This window comes from Buteo buteo, chromosome 21, assembly GCF_964188355.1.
Source record: "Buteo buteo chromosome 21, bButBut1.hap1.1, whole genome shotgun sequence".
Taxonomy (NCBI): Eukaryota; Metazoa; Chordata; class Aves; order Accipitriformes; family Accipitridae; genus Buteo; species Buteo buteo.
Window position 1 is genome coordinate 8,135,376 of NC_134191.1, and position 19,621 is coordinate 8,154,996.

At 42.5% G+C, this 19,621-nt stretch overlaps 1 long non-coding RNA gene across 2 annotated transcripts in view; it reads left to right on the top strand.

Annotated features, from left to right (window-relative positions):
- The first annotated feature begins 705 nt into the window (after positions 1 to 705).
- Positions 706 to 19,621, top strand: part of LOC142042696 (uncharacterized) — a 48,848-nt gene continuing 29,932 nt past the window's right edge. For both annotated transcript variants that reach the window (XR_012653830.1, XR_012653831.1), the window contains exon 1: positions 706 to 985. This is a non-coding gene — a long non-coding RNA (uncharacterized LOC142042696). The remainder of the gene's footprint in view (positions 986 to 19,621) is intronic.

Genomic DNA, 19,621 nt, shown 5'->3' on the forward strand with positions numbered 1-19,621 from the left:
GTCCTTGCCTTCTCAGAAGGGCCCTGGCTAAGCCATGAGACAAGTGTCTCTCATCATGACTTTCCCACACAACTTCTCCCCTCTATCTTTCTAACGTTGGGTTTGGATGGATGAAGAGCTGCTCTTCAAGGCAGGACAGACATCCAGAATAATGCTTTTTCAGCCAGAGCAAAACAAATTTAGTCTTCCCAATCAGACTGAGGTTCTTGCTGCCTCAGATTTGCTAATGCAACAGTTATATTTACCACTCTGCCTTAGGATGGACAAGTGGCAGTGAAATTGTAATGGCTGCTTTGACTTGTGCTGTGTTAATTTGGTAAACACAATTTATGTAACTCTACCCAGGGTTGTGCTTAACAGGATACGATCTAGGAATTCAATGTTTATATACGATAATGTGTTGGTATTTTTGTTCTGATCCTTTTGTATTTAAGCACGAGCTTTAGAAGACCTCACTTCTTAAGCTAAAAATATCAGTCCCTCTTTGTGTTATCGAGACTGAAGAATGAGAGGAGTTCTTCAGTTCAGAAGAAGTTGTAGAATTCATCTTGGTCTCACAGAGAGGTCTGAAGCTGGGGTCTGGTCTAGTTCTCTCCTTTCCAGTGTTTTGCAATAGAAGTAGATGCAGAACAGCCAGCTACTGGGGAAGAGGAAAATGTGCTGTCACTCTAGCAAGCTCAGAGAGACTCTGGGTCCTCCTACAAGCTCTTACTGGGTCCCTGAAGTTGGTTTACGCTTCTAGACAGATATACAGCTATGTTGCAAGGAGGAAAAGGCTCTTTACTGTTAACAGTCCACACAGATAAGGATTGCTGGCTGCCAGAAAACCTGTTTTTCAGAGTAATGAAGTAAAGCCAACAGGACTGGTGACAAGGGCTTGCCTTTCCTAGACAGGATTCATCCCAGGAGAGCGCAGTGCACAGTAGTCAATGGCTCTGACATTGCTGCAGCAGAATAACCATGAACCTGGAGTACTTCCTGGCCTGTGAGTACTACGGAGATTTTTTGTAGCCTCTAGCAATGGCTTTTAGGTGGAGCCGTTGGACATGGTGCAAGTAATTTAATGGTAAAATTCTAGTAGCGTGTGTGCATGCTATACTCTGGTTGAGAAAGTGATGTGATCCTTTTTGACATGTAAGGAGCTGAAGCCCTCCTAAATGTGCCTTGCATGTGTTTTTAAAAGAATTAAATTGCAGGACTGGATTATCCCATAGAGAATATGTGTCTCTTCAGAAAACAAATTGAAATGTAATGGTTACGTGTACTGTAGAACTTATGTACGTTATTTTTGTTCTTCTACGGTGATAAGCCTGTTCAGTTATGGATAGCTTTATGCATAAATCTCAGTACATATGCCAGTAGAGTCATACACTTCTGTTGTTGCAGTTGCTCGGTTGTGCTGGTATAAATTTAAGCAGGATTTGTCCAAGTAAAAAGAAAATGTATATCTAATTAAATTTCACCTTATTTTGTTCTCGGGTTCAACTCTAGTGATTTCAGCAAAGAGATGACTTACTAACATCAGGCTTTGGCTTTGCTGTGTGGGTTTGCAGGAGGTTTCAGCAAAGCAAGGCTTGCCACTACTCACTGCAGAATTTCTGTCACTGGGAAAAGTTGTTATATTCACACAGGGAAAGACATTCAGTTAGAAGTTGTTTTTTTATTTGCAGCGATTTTCAAAGCAGCACAGTTGACAGAATTAACTGTCCCCCGTTAATGGAATGTGAATGTGAAGCTGCTGAAAGCAGCTGAAGAACCAGGGGAGCTGGGAAATCTGCAGCCCATTGGCTGCACTAACAACACAGAGAAACATCTGCACTGCCAGTCTCTCAATTCTGCTGGTTATGCTTAATTATTTAGAGCAGAGTGAGCATTTGAGTCCGTTTTTTTTTTTTCCTTCCTCTGAGAGCAGATGCATTAATATTTTCCTGGTGATTTGTACAGATAAGGTAGTGATTCCAAGTGCATTTCATGATGCAAGATATGCTTTTGGAGACTTTCAGATACTTAAGTGAAGTACACAAAATGATCTTGCTATTTCATCAATCAGTGTAAAATGTTGCCTGTGATTACTTTTAATGTAGATGTAAGTCTCTTGAACTGCTTGAAAAAAATGTTTCGAGTGTAACATATCGGTGCATTAAAAGTAAAGCACTGATCAGCACAATGTAGTGCCAAAGTCAGTTTGCAGGTTTGATGGTGACAGTAGAGATCAAGCTGGGGATAGTGCTGAACATAGGGACTTTTTTTTTTTACTTTGAGAAGAAAGCAAGCAAGCATATAGAAAATGCTATCTTTTTCTGATTATAACAACTTGTATATTTATAGACTGTGCAGTGGAAACTAAAACTATTTGTCATAGACTGAAACACACATGATGAGTAATGAAATGCATACATCTCAAAGTAACTTGATGTTCTATAATATTTTACGAAATGTTCCAATAAATCATGTACAGATGCATATCATTCGTTAAGAGGGCATGAGCCTCAGGGTTTTCAGTCCCAGGCTGGGCACTTATTTTCTTTTTGCTTGCAACAAATCTTTTGACTTTCCCATAGAGTTATTGTCTCTGAGTCACTTTCTTCCCTGACACTAGTGTTAAAAGACCACTTAGTGATAGTCTGTAAAGTTAATTAAGGAACAAAGGTTCTACAGAAGTCAGGTGTCAGGTACAACTGTTAAATGTTGTATATTTGAAACACATGCATGAGATAGGACTCTTCAGACAATAAACTGTACTGAAGTGTCATCGATCACACAACTTTGCACATCCCCCAGAATGGCACTTGGACGTCAGTCTGCATTGCTCCAGAAAAACACTAACTTGACCAGGTTACAAATGCAATCTGCTTAAAGTGAAACATATGACAAGAAATATGGTCATGGTTAGAAATGACAGCATAAAAATGAAGATTTTGTACTCAACTGCTCTGATTCCATATTTGAGAAGAATCTGCTGTGGGTTCTCTGATGGTGTGCTCTCCTGCTCTTCTTCAAAGCAGCAGCCCTGTGTTGATGTGCTCTAGCTGGAAGATGTGACCAGTAGTTATTGTCCGGAGTTTGGGATGGAGAAACCCTTAGGGCAGTTGCATCTCCCCATTAAACACAAAGTACCCACACTCCTAACCTCCTCTGAGATCATCCATGTCCGAGGCTGGTTCTCTGACAGCTGAACAAGCTCTTCATGCAGTGGTTGCCTATGTTTCAGCATTTTTAATGAATAAAATGCTGATAGCTTGGGAAAATTAGCACAGGATGACAATAAAACGGTGAGTCTAGTTGTTTTGAGTGTCGTGACAACCAGTTGTCTCATTTGAAGGCCAAGTTCAGAGTTTGATGACATCAAGAGTGCGATGTCATGAATGTATCTTCAACTTTGCTTATTGGTTTAAAAAAGCATGCTGAATCTTAGATGAATGAGGAGCTGCAGCATTCCTTGGATTTGTTGCTCTAATCAAGCATATGATTTGTTTTGCCAAGAATAAACAGGTGAAGCTTTGTGTAACTGACTTTGATAATTAAAAGTTGGAGGGTACATTACTGGCTGGAGTGTCCCCCTGAGGTGTCAATGAGACAAAACACAACATATTTCATACAAAAACTATGGTGAGAAATAACCATGGAAACGGCATCATTTGAGCCTGCCTGGGGGTGAAAACAGGCTCTTCCCTGCCCCCATTTTCCATTATCACGGCTCCCATGTGGTGGGAGAAAAGCAGGGACCAGGCAGCAGGACAACTGTGGGGCATGAAGGAGCTCAGCTCTGTGGCATTGCTGTTCTTTCTGCATCCAGGGTATGGCCTGGGCCATGCCCAGAGGATCATGGCCATTTTTCCGGCAGCAGAAAGAGGATATGTGATTGCATGGCTCGGGGATGCTCAGTACTCTCCAATCTTGCAAGGATGGCTTATCCAAAACCTATGGGAGCAAGCGCTAGAGGGGAAAAGAAACTAATTTGAATGTCCTGGGTATTATTAGATGAGCAAGAGGGACTCCGTTCCTCATTTGCACAGTCCTGCTAATAAAGTGTATTATCGGGAAACCTGAGGGTCTCATAACCCATCCGCTGGCAAAAGAGCTCTCGCTCCTCTCATTAAAGCAATGGAGTGAGAGCTGCAATCAATTATAGAAGTGCCAAGGGTGATGAAAATTAGTTCCACTGGGGATTTGCCTTCAAATTTTCTCTCTCTCCCTGCCCCCCCCCCCCAAAGGAGGAGGAGAATGGATCAGAGAAAAACAAGGTATTAATTTTATAGAAAAGAAACAATTAAAAATGAAATAATGAAGGCACAGCTATCCTCAGACGTAGATTGGCTGACCAGTTCAATGGGAGATGGGAAGAACATATATAGGACTAAAGACATGCCAGTCATGAAGCCAGGAGAGCTGAAGAATAGGAGGATACTTAAGAGCATGGACACCAAAGGTGCATGGAAATGTCTTCAGGAAGGCATATAATTCAGGAGAAGAAAGCCTAGGTTAGATTCATTAGAGAACCGCTCAGGTCTCAGTCAAGACACTAAGAGCAGGCACTGGTGAGGTGGCTTAAGATGCCATCACTGCGATATGAAACATCTGTCCAAGAGGAAGAGTTCTGCTGCTCACCTAAGCTCTTTTCTAAACAACAAATTTAGTGAAATTTAGTTGCAATTGCTTGTTTTCCAGGTTACAGTAGCTAATCATTTTTGTGTTTGAGTATGGGAAAAGGAATGGTAATAGCTACAGGCTCTATTTCTTCCCCTGCCAATCTTCCATAATTTTCTCCTGCATTCAGAGAGTGAAGGCTTTGGAAGGCTTTCTCCTAACGTCTGTAGAGTCATTGTGCCTCTGTATAATTTAAGAGCTTGTCTTGTGCAAGGCAGTTTAGCATATACAGCATTAAGCTAGTGACTCCAGCTCAAGTAGAAATGTTCTACTACATTTGTTCCAAGTATCTGTAAGATATTAACTCCAAAGTGCTTTAAAAGGGCAAGTTTCTAAATAGTGGGACCTGGGAAAGGTCTATAGGGACAGAAGAGAGAAAGGCACTTAGGAAGAGAGAAGAGCTGTTAAGGGAAGATCTCAATTTCTCTGTTTAAAAGAACCCAAAATTTCAAGAGGGGATTGAGCTTGAGTTGGTTTGGATTAGGTTTTGTTTCTGATTGATCTGTTCCTTGATATGCCCCAAAAACCCAATTATGTTTAAATCTTTTGCGTGATACTACAAAATAAACATTTCAATTTGATGTGAAGGAGTTAAACAATGTGGTCACACTTGAAGACGCTATATTAAAGTGCTGACGGATGTCCAGGTCCACTTTGCTCCATAATTAAAGCCCTACTTGAATAAAACCTGAAAGGTTGTTGCCAGATCTCTTCTTTCAACCTTCTTTCATTACATTTGAGGTTCAGGTTTTGTATAAACCTTGGCAGAAACTTGAGAACCACAGTTAAATCCAGACTATATTTGACAAATAGAAACGAGCATGGCTGGGCACTTGTAGCCAAGTGCATGCTGGAGTTTTATGACACTCTGCAATGGAGACTTCAGTCATCAGTTGTGGTGTTCTTTGAAAATTAGCTTCTTTCTCCCTTTCATCCCCAGAATTAAGGTGTTTGTAATATAAAATTTAAATACTTTTATTTCTGTTGCAGTATTGCACCCAAAGCTTTCAACACAAATATTTTATTTCTCTTTCATCTGGTTCTCACTCAAAAGTGTGAACTTTTTGCTATATTTGCTTCAAAACAGCAGTTTTGAAGTAAAATCTCAATTATTTTGTTGTGGATGCTCATTCTAACAACTTGGCCAACCTGATATGCTTTGTTCGTGACCACACTTCACGAGATCCCACAGAAATAAATCTATCTCCTCTACTGTGATTAGAATCTATTGCACTTTTTCTGCCGTATGACCTTGTAGCAAGGTCTTATCAGCCAAAGCTATGTTGTTTTATGCCTATTATCTTATATGAAATCCCTGACTGAGGTTTATTGACCCTTGCCTCCTGTTCCAGCTCTGTCAGGAGTAGGACTTCCATTTATTTGGAGTGCTCCTAGCAGTGAAGAGGTGGGGCTGGGGAACTGTTTCTAAGCAGTTACTATGCTGTGTATTAAATTAGCTGCTACGTACTAAATTTTTGCAATGAGTGAAAGGTATTTGCAATGCTTCTTTCTGCAAGTGTGGATTAGGTACCTAATATGTCCTCAGTTCCCTGGGGAATGCAGATGATGTGACATCCCTGGAAGGCAAGGTAATAACCACTGAAGTCAGATAGAAAACTTGTTCTATCTGCTGAACAGAAGGGTATCTGAATGGCTTTGTTAGTGCTAAATACGCTAAGGACATGAAACACAAGCAGAGTACTGTGGCAGGGTAGGAAAAGCAGCTGAGAACGAGTCTAGCCTTCTCCACTGATCTGAAAAAAAAAAAAGAAAGAAAGAAAAATCAGGACAGATATTTGTGAACCATCCGAAAGTACACAACTCTAAAATCTTCACAGCTGGGATGGACTGGAGGTCCTTGTTCTGATATTGCACTAAGTCAATGTGGGATATCTCCAGTACGTGATTATCTCCATGTAACCTGCTATTAAGGCTGCAGAGAGTCTCTGCTCTTCTGAGATTAAATTTTCCTTTGTCTGTTTTAAAAGGCTTAAGCACGATGTAGGGCTGGGTTGAATGCTCTATCCTGAGGTGAACTGTGCTCTTAGGAAACGCCCTGTAATTGTACCCAACCCGTGCTGGTTATTGTTCTGGAGCAGTCATGCGTGCTTATGTTTTAGTTTAACTGGGTGGGTGCTGTAAGATCTGTAAAAGTTGGTAATCGCACACTTACAGGGGAGAGAAGTGCAGTTATTTAGTGGTTTTGAGAATATGATTTGCTTGCTGTCAGATAAGCATCTGCTACCTTTGTAAGAGAACTATTTCTGCTAGAAATTGTTGTGTTATGTAGCTGTTTTTAATGCCTGCCCATTCTTAGTGCGTTTAAATAGAAGGGACATAGTCTCGCCTTCCTTTTCATTCATTAAAACCTTACTTCTAATTGCGGAAGGGTGGTTAGATCATGAGCAGGCTGGGACTACTCCAACGTAATATAAGCCTAATGGCTGAGTATCTACAAGAACACGTATTTACCACAAACCCATCCGCAGGAATCCTAATAAACAAGACTGTATCTAAAAACTCTGATTCCCAACTATAAAGGGAACAAAACCAAACGCGAGTCAATAGAAATAGAAATGTTGACTTATACGTAGCGTTAAGCAGAAGCAAATGTCCAGATTTGTCCTGTAGAGCAGTGTGGACGCCCACTGGAGGGAAGGGGGTTTCCAGCCCGATGGGGCTGATGGCATGCAGTGGGGATGAATGCCCTGGAAAGGGGACAGTGCTGACAGCTGGAGCTCACAAATGGGATCCAAACTGGGGGAAAAACAGTCTGAGTTTTGATACCTTAATATTTGAGGTTATGGACTGGTGCTGGTAGGGAGCACCTGCAGACATCCTTGCAAGCAGCTGCTGTGTTAAGCAAACAAAAACTTAGTCTGAGACATGTTAGGAATAAACATTATCTCATATTGTTATTTTGGAAATACTTTAATGCTAATCCATGCTTGATGTTGTTTTAAACTTAAAACCCAAACCCCCAAAATACTTGATGGTAGTGCATTACCTAAATTACCTCCTGTTAGGCATTTTAAATTTGCTTCACTGCAGCTTCATTTTTAGTTAGTTCCTAGTGAGAGTGATTAAACAGAAGGCCATACCTAAGCTTTCTCCATAGGGTATCTCAGGCATAATTTTTTTTCACTGCTACTTGTAACAACTCCTAAGTAATGCTGTAGGTACTGCAGAAAATAAATAGTGCATGTTTAATTTTAGAGGAATTACATAAGTATGACAATATAAATAGAAAGCAGTGGAAAAAAAGGTTGCTGGTTCAGATGCTGAAGGCAGTGTAGCTGAGACAGTCTGGAGCTGAGCAGGGAGGCAAAGCCCAACAGCTTACCTAGAAGAGGGTTTGTGGGGCATGACTTCATGCCTTTTCTTTGGACCTAGGCTGGCCAGGCAGAAGCTAGGCTGAGCCTAACTCCCTGCTCTGGAGGAATGCATTAAATGCTGTAGGGGCACACCACAGGCTGTTCTAGTAACGCTGTGTTCTTAGAGAAGCAAACATTTTGGAGACATGCCAGACTTTGGCTATGTAAATCTTCTCTTAGGAAAGGGAACACCCACAGTAACCATGTATTTAAATTCCCCATCTGAAACCTCTGATACTACTCAAATTCTTTTTTCTTTTTTTTTTTTTTTAATTCTTTTTTAACTTAAGCAATCATGTTGCAAATGGAAGCTATTAAATCTTTGGGCAACTGGAGCATCTAAGAGTGAAGTTCCTCCCTTCCTGCCCCAGCTGCAGACAGAAAGCTAACTCTTATTACAATAGTATTTTCTAGGCTCCTGTGTGTGAATGAAATAATGCAAAGGGTTGAGTAACTCTCTCTGTGGAGTTGCTAGAGGAAGTATTGGGAAACTGGAGTTCCTTACTTTCTTTAAAATGATCATCTTTCTCTGTACAGACCTCCTGACATGCATGGAGCAGTCTCAGCTTGAAACGTATCAGGATTCTCTAGGCTTTCTCTTTTTGTGTGGATTGCTTTTTGTGTCACTCATATATCATATTTTTTCTTGGCAGCATGTGGTTTTTATACTGCTGCTAATGCTTTGTGGATGTCTGTTCTCAATGCTTCCTTTGGTGACTTTTTTTTTTTACTAACTTACATCTGCATGGCAAACTTCAATTCTTGAGGTCAAACTGATTCTACTGGTCACCTTATGGGAGTTAATGAAAAGGAGTCTGGTTTGTGAGTCAAATGAGAAATTTGTTCCCCGATACTGTGGTTATGTTCTCCTTATTCAAAAACTTTTGCAACTTTCTTGATGACACTAGTCTGAATTTGTGTTACAGATGACTCAGGGCTTTGCTGTAAAACTTGTAAATTATCTAATTAGATTTGTACAAACTGTTCTTCTGGAATAAACTGGAGTCACTTGACCTTTGGGGCTTGTGCTGGTGAAGTGATTTACATTTTTGTTTTCAGGACTTCAGATTAACAAAGCAACTGAGTGTGTGCTGAACTTTGGTAGATGAGGAAATAGGCTTTCTGGGTGCTTTACTATGTATTACAGTACTGCAACGATAAGCGGCTAGCATCTTCTGTAAGCAGTGGCAAGAAAGAAGTGTTTCTGTAGTGGGATTCCTTGTCTTTCATGAACTCACGTACGCAAGATTTCTCTCTCTCTGCGGTGCCTGACTGGAGCAGGAGCACAGATTGCCATTTTACACTAAACGCCTTGCATTTAGGTGGCTGAAGGTGGGGGGATTCGTCTCTGGCTCTGCTGCTCCTGTGTGGAAGGATTTCAATTGCAAAGGAAGAATGCTGTTCAACAGGATTACTAAGAGTAGCAGTAGGGCCTAAAGTGTCTTCTGGACTGATTATTGAAAGCCACAGGGATAAACTTCTGGTGATTTTAATAAGATAATGTTCTCTTTTTAAGACCAGGTAACTCCAGCTGAGCCTACTGAGGTCACCTTCCAGCTAGATGATCTCTGTCTGTGGAAGGCGAATGGTGCCCTGAAGTGGAGGGAAAGGACTGTTACCTAGAATAAATGTGCAGTAAATAGGACTATAAGTGCCCTGTAACTGACTCCGAACTTCTGTGTGTGCAGCTGATGGTAGAAGTTGAGCTAAGCCCTGCTCAGGGCACCATGCATTTGAGAGGTAAACCAGTATTTAACAATGATGAAGATTAAACACCAGTGCCCCTCGCTTTCTTCTGCCATGGCATGATGTGGTCTACGTGTAGTCTGTTGTTTCTGTGATTTAAAATCAGCTTCCTCCGCTTCCCCCTGCTCCCCTCCCCTGTCAGCGGTGGCATTTTCCAGATCCCTTCCCAGGACTTAACTCACGCTCTGAGCCTGAGCAGTCCTGCCTCTCGGGCTTGCGTTAAAGCATCTGCCTTGGGTGAGAGATGATATACAGTAGTCTCCTTTATTTACAGGAATGTCTCTTTAATGAGAAATGCCCTCTAGAATTTCTCCCAGAGAATAGTCCGGCTTCTGTACTCGCACATCCTGTTCCCCAGGACACCCACGGAAAGGGCATATGGATTTCTCACTGCCCTGAGTGAAAAATGTTCCTGGTGAACATAAATTTTCTTCTGAAGTTCATAGGTATATTGGGATCTACGGCCTTTTTGTGTAGTTTGGAGTGCTGCTCTGCTCTTTGCCTCTGAAAAAGGGTTTAATTTATAGTGGTTCTCTGTGAAAAATGGTAATACATGATTTATAATGGTGTTCTGCCAACAACAATGATTTCCCAAGTGCTCATTTAAGGAAAAAAAAAAAAAAAAAGGTGCAGGGGGAGGCTCAAGCTGCCTGATAGATTCGAGGTCATCTCCGCCATGCCCAAAATCTTAAGTTGCAAGTACTTGTGGGAAGATTTGGAAGAGATGGCTTTGCTCTGCAAAATTTGGCAGAGGCACACCATAAGCAGTACAAGACCCCTTGGGAAAAGCTGCAACCCTTTACGCACCCTCCTAAAAGGTCTAAGCAGGCTGTGGGGCTTCCCCCCACCTTGCTTTCCCCTCCCCACCAAGCACCTGTGAAATTCAGACGTGGATCACAGTGTCTGTGCTCTGAGCAGTCGTGGTTCAGTCCAGCCTTTGCTTGTGGAAGCTGCAGCTCTTGCTTAGGTCAGACAAAACCAGTGGAAGAGCTGGCCCGTAACGCTTGAGTGCTCTGAATGCATTATGTACTGTGACTTCAGGATGCATCTCCTCCTGCATTTGGGTAAAATCAGATGTTTTCTTATTTCCATGAGTGCTCTGGGGATTGCTTTGCTTCTAACTGCCAGATCAAATGGTTTGGGGATTCTGGACGCTGGCTGAGGTTGGGAAGAGCTGTTGCGCATTGATATTTTGTTGTCGTTGTTCAGTAGTTTCCTTCATCTCGAATTTCTGATAAGATCTCTCTTTCTCTTTCCACTTAATCCCCTTCCCTTGGTGTGTGAGTTGGTGTCAGAATAAAAATGTATAGGCGCCTCTTACTCTGTCTCCCTCCTGCCAGCACAGTTGGTGCTAAAGCCTTGTCTGAGAGAAACAGACCCCTTGGAGTGAATAAATACCTCTCTAATAAAGGGAAAAAATATTTTACTCTCCCTGATGCCAAAGGGGTGTGCTTGCAATAGCAGCAGGCGGTCACTGCCTGATTCTCTGCCAGCACCTCCTTAGCCCAGTGTTTTCTATGGGGGAGCTTTTGGCTTCAGTGATGTATTACTTGCAAAGATAAGGAATTGTGGCCTTTTCTCTACTGACTAGGCATAGCAAGTTTGTCTTGTTAAGAATATTTCATTAAAACTTTATCCGTATGTTCTGCAAACTGCTCTTGTCATAACAGTGTCCAGATGTGTCTTTAAAATTGTCTTTATCCATTGGTTTTGATAACCTTCCTTGGCAACTTACCCTCTGTGCTGAACACTGTATTCATTTTCATGAGGAGTTCTGCTCAAGTGCCTGGCTCTCTCTTGGTGTTTTCATTATTTTAGTGAGAGGGTCAATAAACTAGGTAACACCAACTTATTTCATGTTGGCCAGGGTTTTAGATTTATAGTTCTCTGGTCGGACACCAAATAAGTTAAAATAAACCCCAGTCATTTTGCCTTATCTCACTGGTGAAACACTGTCTGTAGGAGCTGAATTCATCCTCTTGTTTCTGCTGGTTTAGCTGTTCATTATTCCCCTGCCTTTTCTATTCAATGCATCCCAGCCTCTTGCACAGCAAAGCTCTTCTTTCCCATGCTTTGATTGAAACTTCCTCCCATTTCAGCTGTGCTTTACCAAGAGTACTTTGTCCTGAGCAGTAAAGGAAAGACGCAGCTTCTCGATTCTGGCTTTCGAAGCCCACGCTGAGAATTCTTGTTTTCATACAATAACGGCCTTCCTAAGGAAGGCAGTTGGATCGGCACACACACGTCATCCGTGCCGTGTAAAGCAATGGCATCACTCGAGCTGGTATGATGTCCTTTGTTAATGCACCCTCTGGACCTATTTGCATTCATATGTACAGTGGGAAATTGTAAGGACTTCATGAGAGCTATAACCAATAAAGCTTCTCAGGAGGGGATTCCAGGGGGCCTGTGTTGTTTCCAGTTTGGGAGGTTTGCATCTTGGGGTTTTTTTGTTTTTCTTTGCTTGCAAATACTTCTTGAAAATACTTTATATCAGGCTTGCATTTTTATTTTTTATTCTCTTTAAAAGACATATTTGCAATTCTCAGCAGGATTTTTCTTTATGGTACTCTAGTGTAACAGCCACAGATAAAGTAAACGTTTAATCTTCAGTTTTTAAATTATCAGCAAACTTTGGAATTTTATTTTCCTTTTCTCCTAATGATGTACAAATACCTATAAAAAGGGCTTTTCCTTATTTTTCCCTTATCAGAATCTTTTACCAATGGTTGCTACTGCTTCTGACCACTTGCTGCATCCTGCTGGTGAGACTGTTTTGTATCAATATATTGGTTTGGGTAACCTAGGTGCTGGCATCCCTTTGGTACTGACAGAGCTGGCCTTGTAACCATAACCTGTTTCAGCAATGACACATATTACTTCCAGAGGAGTCCTTAAGTTGGGCAACTTTAGCATCCTGCCACCTCACATCTGCAGCTTGGAGAAGTACCAAGGGCAGCTGCGTTCAGCAAACCACGTGCCTATGTCATCCTTGCGTATTTGGAGATGTCGTTTCTAGATACACTTGTTGTATCCTAATCTGCTTCTCTGATTAAGCCTTCCTCTTGTAAATCTATTTCTGATGCAAGTGCTAGCCTCTTGCACATGTTCTTGAATATTTTTCCATCATTAATTTTTAGTTTTATCCAGTGCCAGGCCTATTGCTGAAAATTCCATGCCTACAGATGCAAAGTAAGTGAACTTGAATGTTTCAATAGTGACTTTAAGCACAAATCCCTGAATTCACATCTGTTTTATCTTCCCTGACAAGAAAAGATGACATTAAAGGAAAAGAGTAGGTAGGATTAGAATTAACAGTTCTTGATTGCTTGATGCATGGAAGATAAGAATTTCAGATCTTCCCAGATTTCGTTATTCTCCATTCCATCATTTACCATTTCAAATGAATCAGCATCCTGCCAGTGATGCAATTTTGCTCTGTTATTGCAAGGATTGTGTCCGAGTCAATCGGAGTGGAAGTATGGTACCACGCAGATAGCAGCATTTCAGTCACATCAGCAGAGAAAAATGGAAAGTGCTGCTTGTGTCAGACTAAGGCTGGGCTGAAAACCTCTTCAGTTCTGCCTGCCCCTGCCTTTTGCTGCCCTGAGAACCAGACTGACACTTTGTGCAAGTCCTTTAAGCACTGTTAATGCCAATCCTGTTCTGTAATGCAGAAAAATGCTCACTACAGACAGCACTATAACGTTAGCCACGCTGCTGCGTGAAGCTTTGCCCATGGCCCTGCTGTCCTCCTGCTTGTTCCTGTTGAGGCCGGAGGATGCAGGCAGATGCGGAGCAGACAGCCTGCACTGCTGCTGCTCTCAGCAAGGACTGCCCTGACTGGTGTTGAAGGGGAACAGTGTGTGTGCCCTGTAGTCTAGTAGGCTTTTAGAAAGGCATTTGTTTGATACATCCAATCCTCAAAAAAAAAAAAAAAAAAAAAAGGAAAAAAATCTAAAAATAGCTCAAAAAATGGTCAAAGTACTGATTTCTTTTCTATCAAATTCTTCTCATCACCAGAAGAGAACCATTGTGTTACCTATTGGAAAGATCACGAGTTTGAGAATGGACTACCCTAAATCGTGGTGTTGCTTTTGTTACGTGAAATCATTTTCTTGTTTGTTGCAGTTTTATTTCCTTTAATTCCAACTGCAGTGGCCTGTGGGTAAAAAAATAGCACTTTTGTTTTCTGATGATTGCAGTATAACCATGGCATAATACTCTAATATTAACACAAGAGTAAATGCTGCTTGTGCTGTCAGGCAAATGTGTCTTGATCTGGTGTGGACCTCAAGGCATCTGGCAGAGGAGAGCCCTGATAGCCCCACACAGCAGGGAGGAGGAAAACTGGGAAGAGAAATCCTTGGGTTGCCCAGGCTAATGGCCTCTATCTTCTGCATGCCCCTCAAAACGATAAATCCTGTGCATCCTTTTTCCTAAATGACAAAAGAATCTGACCCTTTAATCCTCTTTCTCTAATTACCTTACATCTGTACCTTGCTTGATTTGGGCCTTAATGCAGCAAAGCTTTTTAAGCATGTTAAAACGTTTTCCTTGACCAAGTCTTCGGATTCTAATTCAAATACTCCCAGAGGCCTTTCCTCCCTGGTTTGGACAGTGTTTCCACATTTCCAGACAGAAGCAAAACATGGTATTTTTTTTGCCTCCTTGGCATGCCTCGCAAAACCCTCTCTTATCAGTGCTTGAAAGCATTTTGGCTCTTTTTCTCTAAGTATGCTGGCAAGAAAGCAGGTCTGATGTGTAGGTACGGTCAGGACAGACCTTTCGGTAGGGCTCAGGAGCTGCTGCTCACACTGCTGAGAGTGCTCCGGGGTGAGAACCTGACATGCAGCTGTGCCCCACTGCCCCCCCAAAATGTGGGGGTGCTCGCCAGGGCTCTCCACGTCCTCCTGCCTGCTACGAACTGGCAGCACCTTGCATATACCCATGCAGCCGCCTACCTTCTCTTCTCTCCCAAGCCAAAGACCTATATTCTTCCTGGCTATTTGCTTTAGTTTTCATGCCACTGCAAAGCTTCTTCAGAAAGTTGATTTGCTGTTTTGCCACCCAAAGTTTGGTGCCCATCATCCTCCTACAGCTGTACCAGGCGATAGCGACTCCTCTCCTGTTTTGCAGGACCTCCCTTCTTATTTGGTGCCAGGCTAGTTTCTAGTGGACTTCATGTGGTGCCGTTATTTCTCGCTGCAGGCAAACAAGTGCCAAGCGTATTTAGCCTCTTTCTGCCCATGGCTGTGACCTTCCCACGCCTCTGCCCTGCTTCACCATCTGTCTGCCCATCCTTTTCCCTGGTCTCCTTCTCTAGCTTATTTGCTCCTAAGACTTGCATCCATTCACACTCAAGAAATGAATCTCAGAAAGGATGCACAGGACTCCTGGCATTTGCAAGCAGTTGCCGTATTGCCTCTGCCTCTCACCAATGTTTTCCCCCACCTCCATCTCTGTCTTCTCTACCGACACTGTAGGGCAGAGACGCTCTGTCTTTTCAGAAAGGATCATGATTTCAGCTAAGCCCTACGGGCTTCTGCGCAATGTGGAGTAATATTTGCTTTAATGTAATTAACTGTTCCTGTTCTCTTCATGTGTTGTGTTCTGCTCTGAAGATTTTGTGTTGCTAGGCAGGTTGCTATTGCGAAACAACCCGATGGTACTGAAGAGCAATCCCTAACCTTTTAAGAGAGGTAGTTGAGGCAATGTTGAAGAGCATGTCATGATGTGCAGCATATCCCTTCTACAGTAAAATCGGATAATTTATACCCCTATAGAACATTCTCTGTGAGGGTCTGTGTGCTCTTAAAGGGAGCTTTATGAATCCACTCAGGTTTTATAGAATTGTATGGGTGTTGTCCATGTTTAAAATTTTATTGGTCATCTTCATTGTGACAGAAAATTGAGTTTCCCTTTTATTAGTCTATAATTGTGGCTGGTATATGTCACACCACTCACAGTAAAAAAATAAAACAAAGTCTACTTTAAAGTTGGAGACTGCTGTATTTCACATTTCTACTGCCCCAAGGAAATATCTTAAAATTGCTTTACTGCTTTTGAAAGAAAAATGTTCTGGCTGAATTTGGAACTGAAGTGGACTGTTGTATCCCTATTTCACATTAAAGAAGCTAAACTGTAAGGAAGAGCTGCTTCTACGCTTATCACAAATCTGTGGCAGAGGGCCATAGGTTATAAAGTGCGGATGAATGCAGAGAAAGTCTCTCTCTAATAAAAAGTGTGGAAACAATTTAACTGCCTCCTTATCCATACAATGGCCTGTGGGCATACAAGGCAACAAAGGGCATCCCAAGGTAATTGATACAGGCCAAAAGAGCACCCAGAGTGACAGCAGCTTGTGAAAGGTAGTCATGCCCCACATCTGAGAAATATGGTATATCCCCAGATTTGCAGACTGCAGCTTCAGAGAGCAATTTTTATTTCTCCCTCACGTTCAGATTCCCTCTCTCACCTTGGACTTTGCTCCAACTTGTGCTGAAGTTGAGAGCAAAGCCCTGGCTACAGGCCACAGAGCAGGTTTGGTCCTTTACCTTCCCAACCATCGCCTCCAGTTTGAAAGAATGGAGTGCTTGCTTCCGATTTGTCCCCTCTCCCCAGAGAGCAGCAAGCACTTTGGCATCCAGGCAGTCTTGGTTTTTCTGTACCTTTATGGTATTTAACATGTCAGCTCTGCATCTCAGCCGGGACTTTGAGGTGTTACTGTGACATTATCATAATCATCGCAGGCAAATGGGCAAAAGATTCAGGGCTCAGTAGATGTTTTCTCTTGGGTTTGGCCACCGGCGTCTGCCTGCACGTGTTCTGTTGGCGTAATCTTGTCTGAGCGCATTGCAAGTGCCCACCGTTTACTTTTGGGATTCATTGAACACATCATTAAATTACTGCTGCAGGTTAATTGAAGAAGCTACATGAGTTCAGGCGTTAGGATGAGCGGAGTACTAATCCCCTCTGTGTGTTTTGAAAGCCCATCTCGAAATCAATAATTATGCAGCTATTCTCCCTTTTTAAATAAAAATTGCCATGAAGGACCCAGTCCTTGCTGGTATAGACAGTGCTGCTCAGGCTGGTCTGTGCAAGTATCTTTTGGAGGAGGACACAAAAGGGCAAACTATAAACCCAAAGAAAAACACTTTTATAGAGCGAGTCAGGTTAAAATCAAGCAGGTTGTGGAGGAAATGATGCCTGGTTTAGTGTACTTTAATTAATCTATTTTAGGTTTGCATCACTAATTAATCTCTTTTATGGTTCACATTACTGCATGCAAGTGCATATTTCTAACGTGATAGTTTGTCCTAACTGCTAGCATATCCTTGTAAAATAAATAAGTAGTCATTTCTGCCTGCAGTTGTTTCCTGTGAATTTCCATTTTTTCAATGACTTACATGAAATGCAGAGTAGCTGCTGTGGGAGACAGGAGGCTCTGCATGATCAGAAATAACTGTTAAGAGCAACAACTGGAGCTGCTTGTCACTCACAGGTTGTGATCCAGTAGCATCTTTGAGCAAAAGACTTGTCTGGGGGAACGTTAACTCTTTAAAAACACCCCTGCCTGATGACCAGTATTTGTGGGAGAGTAGGTGTAAGCTTTGTACTTGTACCGAGGCAGAAGATGTGTGATGGTTTACATCGTGGATTGAGACATCATGATGCAAGTTGCCAAGCTACAGGAATGAGTGAGCCCAAGTAAAGGTGGAAATGTCAGAACTGACTGTCCTCCTGGATGCTGCTATGATAAAATCCATCTCCTGGCAGTCAAGTATTTGCACAGCCCTAGAAAGATCCAGGATTGGACAAAGTGCTTTAAAATTGATCGGTTTGCTGTGAAAACAAAACCCTTTAGAGGTCTCGCTTCAGCTCCAAATCTATTGGGTGTCTCTTCCACTCCCAGCTGTGATATCTGGTGTGAGGTATAGGTCAGGACTTGGTTTTTAAGCACTGGAATAATCTAGCTTCCAAAAGTAAAGGTATCGATGGATCAGGCATCACTTTAAGCCTGCTCGTCGGGGGCTGCTGCTGTCCTAGCAGACAAATGGGACTGTGGCTGGCAGATCGTTGGATTAAAAAACGCTGACACCCAATATTTTATCAACAGGGAAGGAATGAAATTGATGCACAAATCAGCCTGGGGAATCTGAATGCAGAGGCTGTGCTTAACTGAGCAGTAGGAAAAAGGAGGCTTCCATATTTCTGACAGGGTCTTAAAGAGGCTTTGCAGGTCCTGAGGAATCACCGATATCTAGCTGGAGAGAAGCTGAGTAAAATGAATTGCTGCTGTGCAAAGGGAGGCCTTTTTGCTGCCAGTGGTGTGCAGCATGCTGCCTTTGAAGAAAGAAAGAAAAGAGGGAAACAAAGCAAGTGGGAGAAATGCATGACAAATTAAACCTCTGGATAACCCCATGTCATTAAATCACGTGCCCCAAACACTAGTACTGTGCTCCTCAACGTGGCATGAAATCATGTAAAAGCAGGACTTTACACCCTGCATATTTGAAGCTGAAGCCTTACTTAAGTGCATAAGATAGTAGATCTTGGGAAAACTCTGCAGGGCCATTACGTACCACAGGATGTACCTGAATGTGGTGTTCCAGTCAAAACATCCCATGGTTGGGGTGAAAGGGGGGAAAAACCTTTGATATGGCGTTCGGGATACACCAAAATTTGGGCACATGTTATGCTTAGCTTGAATCTCCACAGAAAACCAAAGCAAGCTCTGTCCTCTAGGGACCAGCCTCAGTTCTGCACATTTGTGACAAGCTGGGACCTTCCTGTGCAATGCAAGGTCTTTTTTTCAGACCCTTGTACATGATAAAATGGTTTAATTGAAAAAACCTCTCATTAGTTACTAAAGAGCTGAGATAACTGTTGCTATACAGTGGTTACAGGTAATGCAACATTCCCAATTAAATTATATGTGTGCTGGAAGTCAGCCAGAAGGAGCACTTTGGGCAACCTTTCCCCTGCCCCCCCTGCAGTGTCCCCCACTGCTCAGCCCCGCAGAGACCCGAAGCCAGATGCAGCCCATGTGTTCAGATACATTTGCTCCTTTGCACTTCCTTTGGTAGGCAGGGCAGAAACGGAGAATCTCTGTGCGTGCACATGTGCATTTTCAGGCACGTGAAGGAATTCGGTGCCTTTGTTAATGCTGGATTTTTTTTAGAGGATTTAAGATGATGAGCTCTGAAATGGGCACAAAAATGCAAACAAATTCTTCTGCCTCTTGTGTCTTTTTCTGATAGTGGCTGCTCAAAAGTCCCGTGTCTGAGGCAGTAAAATGTGGCTTCCAGCTGAACCTGAATTGCAGTGTATTGCCACCCTAGATTCCAAAGTTTTGATGCATGGAAACACATTTCTAGGCAATCGCACACATTTCCCAAATGGCGTTAAATTGCAAATCTGGATGCCAATTCCAGTAACACCCGCTGTCCTTTAGGCTCTAGCTGAACCACAATCTCCAGCCAACTGTAACCACACGTAAAATAAAATGGTGCAAGTAGCTATGCTGTTTATAAAGTCTTGTACCAAATGTTGAAATTTTTCTGTGTTTGTGATGCGGGGATGCTGATAATGGCTGGCAGGATGGCAAAGGGACGAGGCAGGCGGGCACAGTGTTGGGCAGCTGCCCCTGCCCAACTGACTGCACCAAAGCGTGACCCATTGCAGGCAAGGGGAATTAGGCAGAGACATGTCCCTGCTGCATGTTCAAGCAAAATTGTGCTTTGGGGATTGCTTCGTTTCAGAATGAAAGTTTGGCTGTAAACCGGATAAAGTGAACTTTCTCTTGTTTTCCCAGTAAGCATCCCTGAAACTGCAGAGACAAGACAAACGGA